This window comes from Pinus tabuliformis, chromosome 6, assembly GCF_031772625.1.
Source record: "Pinus tabuliformis cultivar Carrire ecotype Pingquan chromosome 6, CPIR1, whole genome shotgun sequence".
Taxonomy (NCBI): Eukaryota; Viridiplantae; Streptophyta; class Pinopsida; order Pinales; family Pinaceae; genus Pinus; species Pinus tabuliformis.
Window position 1 is genome coordinate 1,059,370,340 of NC_142292.1, and position 7,550 is coordinate 1,059,377,889.

A 7,550-nucleotide genomic window follows, 5' to 3' on the forward strand; every position below is an offset into this window, starting at 1 on the left:
TTTTATTTAATGTTACTTTTTATGATGTTTTGAATTTGTATTTTTTTTATTTAAGTTAAAGTTGTTGTTTTTTTTTTTTTTTTTTTTAAATACAATTTTATGTTTTTTTTTTTTTTTGCTATATTATATATATATATATATTTATTTATATTTTTATAATGTCTTTTCTTGGACGTTATAATTTTTTTTGTGGAGGACAAGTAGGATTGGTGATGGGGTGCTAGGGCAAAGTTTGATGGGGAGTTGGCCCAAGACCAGACACCTTGTCCAAGCTTTCTGGGCTAGTCTCCTACTTTGGAAACTTTGGACTCGCAAATGAGGCATATCATGGAAATGTTAGAGGAAATGAGACAGCAAAGGCATGATGATCGTAACGAAGTCATTGTCATCCATAACAATCGGCAACAGAACCATCCTGATATCTTAAACCGTTTGGTATCCATAAGAAGGATCCAACAGTGTACCAATGAAGGTGTAAACCAAATGGAGGGGCGTTTAGCTCATGTGGAGTTCCATTCTCATGGTGATCCTTGCCCTCTGAATGCGCCTAGTGTAGGTCATGCACTCAATTTTCCTTTGGTCCCTTAATTGATATTGGTTGTCTTCTCATTCTACGTATCTTTTGGGCCATATGGTCTTTCTACTTTTTGTTATTTTGTAAATCATGGTAAGTTGTTCTCTGATTTTGTTTCGTTCTCCTTACCAACAAATATGGTCGAAGTGAGGCCTAGAGAGCAGAGGCTATCACGTCTATCCATTGTACAATTTTGGTGAATTAATAGAACGTTTTTAATCAAAAAAATAAATAAATAAAATTGTTAATTTTATTTTCTTTAATTACTAAAATATTTAACTTTGTTTAAATTCAATGTGTAATATTTTTTTAAATATAACATGAATATAATTTCCTATGATAATATATATATATATATATATATATATATATATTTAGGAAAATGGTATTAAAGGAGTTATTTGTGAATGTTTCTGGATCAATGACAACAATTACAGTATCTAAAGTTGCAATTAGACCCTCTACGAATGCTACTCAACAAAATCAAACTAACCCCTATGGTAAAAGTCAAGCAATTGACCCCTCAAAATCAGTGAACAATGTTAGAGAATGAAAGATGGCACCAGATGAAAATAAAATGGACTTTTCATGGTATATTAAAGATAGACGAAGCAACAAAGTGGGACAAATATTTCTATATTGTGTTGAGCTTTGATATGGTGGAAATTATGAGGTAGTTAGCAAGGTATAAGATATATATTTGGTGCCTGATACAGATATTTGTTATGTTCTTATAAAACTTCAATCTTTTAGTTTTTCTTGTTTATGTGTTTATACTAATTTATTTAATGTACTTGATGATTAGGAATAACACTAACATGATGCCCACAAAAGGAAGAAATTGCATAACCATTGAAAAAGACCGACTACAATGCAGCTTTATTCAACAAAGAATTAATGCTACTAAATTTCTTCTAGATGCAATGCAAGAAGTTGGTTTTAGGAAAGAGGATTTTAATGAATCACATATGGGAAAAAAAGCAAAGGAACCTCACCATCGTTAGATGGAATGATTAGAAAGGGATACTTCGGGAGATTTGCAGACATCAAAGATCCAATAGGAGAGGAAAATGACCAAACTAAAGCACAAAATACTATGGAAGAAGACAATAATGAAGCTCTAGAAGATGATGAGCATGGATTATATGATATTGTTGATTAAATTTAAGTTATGCTTGAAAATCAAGCTCAATTTTGAGAACTATTCATTAGTTATACTTGTAATGTTTTGACTTTGAGATTTTATGATAAGAATAAGTATTCAATTATTGTTGTTATATGTTTAATATTTTTATTATTTGATTTTCACTTTAATTTTTATGTGAATCATTATTTTGAAAAAAAAAAAAAACAACAACAACTACTTCGAATATTACTATATTTTGACATAAAATTCATAAAAAAATGTTAATTTTTAAAACTTTTTTGTTGAAATTTTCCCATAAAAATCATTTATTTGACATGTCTTTTTTAGCAAAAAAAGTCTGAAAATGTGTATTTTTTTTTTCCTTTTTTATATTCAAAATGTGCATTTTTTGTCAAATGTTTAAAATTATTGTTGTTTTAATGACAATTATTTGATGTACAATGAAATATTAATTAACAATACATAAATATATAAAAAACCTTAGCTTTAAAATATTGACTTTTTTTCTAACTATGCAAAAAAAACAAAGATTTCATTACAAAAAAAAATGAAAATAAAAACAAAAATACACAAGCCTAAAATACACTTAAAAAACAAACATCTCACATAAAAAAAAAAGTAGAATAATAAGACTACTTCCAAAATTGTTAAATAACCACCATTTAAAAAATTATTATCCATACCTAACACACTAGAAAACCTAAAGTGTCAAAAATAAGCCCCAAAAAAATGGGTTCATGTTGCATCAACACTTTTTGAAATCAGCATGAAAATAACTAATATTTTAAAAAATGTCTATACTTGATATATAAAAAAGAAATAAAGTGTCAAAAATATGCTTCAAAAAAAGGGTTGATTTTGAATCAACATTTTTCAAAATTAGATGATTTTTTGCAACCTCTAAAAAAATGAGAACTCAGTACAGATCCAATTAAGTTGGTAACTTTGTTAAATTTAAAAATGTTGAATTACAAGGAGTTTGAAGTGAAAATTGTTGAGAAATGGCAACAAGAAATTCCAGTTTAATTTGTCCTTCAATTAGACTAAGAATTAAAATCGAATTCTATTATTATAGCAACTTGTAAATAGTTAATTAAGTTTAATTAACTTAATTAGCTTAGGAATTTCGAGTTGGAAGTCTTTCTGAAGTCATGTATATGTTCTCCCTATATTATAGGGGTCCAAGATGAGTTAATTGTGAATTGTAATTAGATAACTCAGTTTACTGAGTTAAGTTCAGTTAAATTAGTTCCAAACTGTTTGAGGAAATAATAGTGAGTTAATAGCCAGTTGGTGCACTAATGCATTAACTAGTGCTACTCCAGTTAACTGAAGATTCCCTCATCAGAAACTCATGCATGTCCATTCTGAGAAAGGCCCACTTAAGACTAAAATGCAGGGATAGTGTACTATCAGTTGTATGATTTACTGAGTTGTATAGATCATGCATGCAATCAGGAACTAAACCTAGAAGGGATTGCACAATTTTGGATGCACCATTTCCCATTAATATGGGCTAATCAACCATAGGAATTGTGCAACGAAATAGGGTCTTGGAGAGTTGTAGAATTGGCCAAGTTAGCTTGCTTGTGAGCTGAGGATTGATCATACTGAGTGCTGAGATTTCTCTTGTGAGAACAAGCATTGTATTATCATCTTGGATTTCTAATATATGCAATAAAGGTAGTGAGGTTTTGAACTGGGTTTTCCTCGGATATTTATTGTGTTATGTGTACTTGATTATCTTCCTCTTGTCGATTATTGTTTTCATCGATCTATTGCCTTCCACTGGCTGAAAGTAGAAGTATATTCTTATCTTTTGCTTTAGTACATTGCATAAGCTTGTGAATCTACAGGATTTTCTACATGGTATCAGAGCTGAGACAATATACTAGAGGAGATTTCGAAGTTTTGGGTTTTGGTTTACAGGTGAAATTCGAAGTTGCAATACATACTTTAGGATCCGCAGATGGCATTCTATAGTTTGCGCCTCGAGTATGCCTTAGAAGGCAGCTCGAAATTTATAGCCTGGAGGGAAAGAATGGAGGTTGTGCTAGAGGATAATGGCTTGAAGGAATTCGTTGATCAAGAAATTCCTAAGCCAACAACATCAGATGCATAGAATTTGGCCGAATGGGAGAAGTGTGTGTCGAAGGCAAGGCGGATAATCCTTGAGGGAGTTGGAGACCACATTGCCTCAAGTCTCCATGGCAAGGAAATTTCGTATGCTATGTGGAAAACATTGACAGACTTATATCAGAACAGTAGTTGTAGAAATTTTGAATAATATGACACTTATTCACAGAGATTATCCCGATTATACACTATTGTGGAATACATGCACAATACATAACCTCCTCTACGTTGATCATCAATTTTGTGGAATTAAAAACAATGAAACATCAATCGCATGCGCACATTAACACAGCATGTAACCCAGGGAAAGCATACAGCTGAAAACCCCACACTATCTGTATATTATAATGATTGAGAACATGTAACAATGCATAGTACAATACTCCTCGCAAGTACTCAGTATTATCTCCACCTGTTACACACAAAACTAGCTCAGATCCGAACAAGTCACAGGTTCAAATCTCCTCTGCTGCTTTGCCTGCCTCCACTGCGCAATCTGCAAGAGAAAATCACGTGAGCACAAGCTACAATTGCCTTGATATGGGCCCACACTGCGCAATCCTCATTGGCATTACTCAATCCATGCATGTGCAAAATCTCATGCGCAACTGATAGTCACAACTCACCCTTTCACTTACCTCTAACACCTGTCTCTGTTGAACTGTCCATGCACTGAGTTAACTGATGTATTCTTCAGTTGATTTATGAGTTAATAATTAGTGAATTAATTAATATTTAATTCACACAACTCATCACTAGTGTATTCTTTAGTTAGACTAAATACAACTAGTTCAACCAAGTCAAACTGAACACAACTCCATCAACTCCACATCCAAATCCACAGAACTCACATGCATGAGTTCTAATTGATGTCCTACATGCAATAGCTCAACTGACCCACAAAGAAAGCATATTTCCTTCTGACAGCTGCATGTCCCACATCTGTAGCTCAAACTGAAGTGCTCCAAGAGGATAAGATAAAGTTTATAGTCTAAATATTATTATGAGACAATAATATTTGACTTTTCTATTTTTGACTAGCAGTCTAAAAATAGATTCTGATCACTCCTGCCGTGATCCAAAAATAGAAGTCCATCTATTTTTCCCAACATGACCAATCATCCATAAACAGCATCCTGCAACTCATAGACCATGATCCATATGTCTAAAGATAGACTTTGCGCCATAATTTGCCTGCGGGCCCACTTAGTGAAGGCGACTCCTTTCCACTAAGCTCCATCATCTTGTTGCATTCTCAACAAGCATTTCTTGTTGCACACTTTTCAACAGTAGTGACCAAAGGAAATTAGCAATGAAGGACAAACTTTGAAAAATCAAAATGGAGAAAAGTGAGACTATTTCCAAATACTTAACCAAGTTCACTTAATGTCGTGATGAACTTGGAAGTGTTGGAATCACGGTTGTCGAAGAAGATATGGTGAGTATTTCTCTTTTAGGACTCCCAAAGAGTTGGCATAGTTATCAGGACTCTGTCAATGGTCGGGAGAAGCTGCCAGATTGGGAATGACCGTGGTTGGATTTGATGCAGGAGGAGCACCAGGGATGGCTCTTCATCAAAGACTAGTGATGAATACAATTGTGCCTTAGCGATTAAGGTGAAGAAATGGAAAGGGAAAGCTTCCCATTCCAAATCATATTCTTATCATGGAGGTAAGAAGAAAGACATGACAAAAGTTAAGTGCTTTCATTGTCATGAGCTGGGCCATTTTGCTACAAATTGTCCACTCAATAAGTCCAAGAAGAAGTCCTTAGGAGGAGCAGCGGGTGAGGCTTTGGCCTCTCAATTCGAATTGGACTTTTCCCTCATTGCATGCATGGTGTCATCAATGATGGGAAGTGTATGGTACTTAGATAGTGGAGCTTCATTCCACATGACTGGTGACAAAGATTTATTTAGTGACCTGGAGGAGAAAGATCTCCAGATGCATATCGAGATGGGTGATGACGGGAAGTATAGTGTTATTGGATTGGGCACGATTACTTTTCAAAGGGAGCATGGGGCTCCACTCACATTGAAGAATGTTATGTATGTGCCCAAGTTGAAGAAGAACTTGGTATCCGTTGCCATTCAAGAGGGTAGAGGTTATGATGTGATCTTCTCAAAAGGAAAGGCGTTTCTTCGACACATAGCCATGAGTCAAGTAAAGAAGATATGGGTTCGGATGAAGAATCTCTATAAGTTCGAGGTAGAGGAGTGTTCTTCTTTGAGCACAAAAGCAGAAAGGATGCAGAGCCGAGACGTCGGTGAGTTGTGGCACGGGCGATTGGGCCACTTGCATCATGGAGCTTTGAAGATATTGCAACAGATCTCTACCGGTCTTCCCAAAGGTACTCTTGAGCAAGTTGATACATGCAAGGGGTGTATTTTGGGAAAATACACCAAGTCTTCCTTGCATGACAGAGACAGTCGAGCAAGGCTATTCTAGAGAGATTCCACTCAGATGTGTGTGGACCATTCTCGACAGCATCCACGGCTAAACATAGGTATTATGTTATATTTTTTAATGACTATTCTCATAAATGCTGGATATTTTTCATGTAGAAAAGGGATCAAACTTTCACAAAGTTTTGTGAGTTTAAATCATTGGTGGAGAAAGATTCAGGCAAGAAGGTTAAATCTCTACGGAGTGATAATGGTGATGAGTATGTCTCAAATGATTTTAAGAACTTCTGTGCAGTGGAAGGGATTAAACGGGAGTTGACGGCACCGCATAACCCTCAGTAGAATGGGGTGGCCGAGAGGAAGAACAGAAGCATAGTAGGGGCAGCGAGGGAAATGTTGCATGATCAGGGCCTACCACTACACTTGTGGGTTTAGTAATGCAACACAGTGGTTTATGTTCAGAACTGTAGCCCACATCGGATACTTGATATGAAGACACCAGAGGAGGCTTATTATGATAAGAGGCCAGATGTTGGCCATGGAAAATTTTAGGGGCGAATGTTTGCCCTTTGGCGAAATTAAGGGGTTTTAAATTTTTAGTGGGCAAATATTTTGTATCGTGGTACATTTTTATAAATCGCCTCAAATAGCCCACCTTATTTTAAGGGAGAGGGTAAAAAAGGTAAATCTAGCCCTTGAAATTAGGAGTTACAACCTTCCATTCGCCCTAATTTTCAAGAATAGGTTTTATTTAAGTGAATCCTATGGGCCAAATACCATATCTATAAAAGAGGTATGGTAAATTAATAAAAATATAAACAAAGTGGAGGTATGGTAAATAAATAAAATCTCTTTTTATACTTACTCAAAAGGTATGGTAAATAAATAAAAATATAAATAAACTAGACGTATAGTAAATAAATAAAACCTCTTTTTATATTTAGTCCATAACCCTCTTTCTATTTATGAAGGCTCAAAAAAGAGGTTTTATTTAAGTGAATCCTATGGGCCAAATACCATATTTGTAAAAGAGGTATGGTAAATTAATAAAAATATAAATAAATGAGAGGTATGGTAAACAAATAAAACAGTTTTTTATATTTACTCCATAAGTCACTTTATATTTACGAACACTCAAAAAATGCGTTATATTTAGGTGAAACCTATGGGCAAAATACTATGGACCAAATATTATTAACCCTAATATTAGTATTAATAAAAATAAAAATGGCACATGGTATTGACCCATGGTATTCACGTGGAATGTAGCCTATTTAAATGGGGGAATG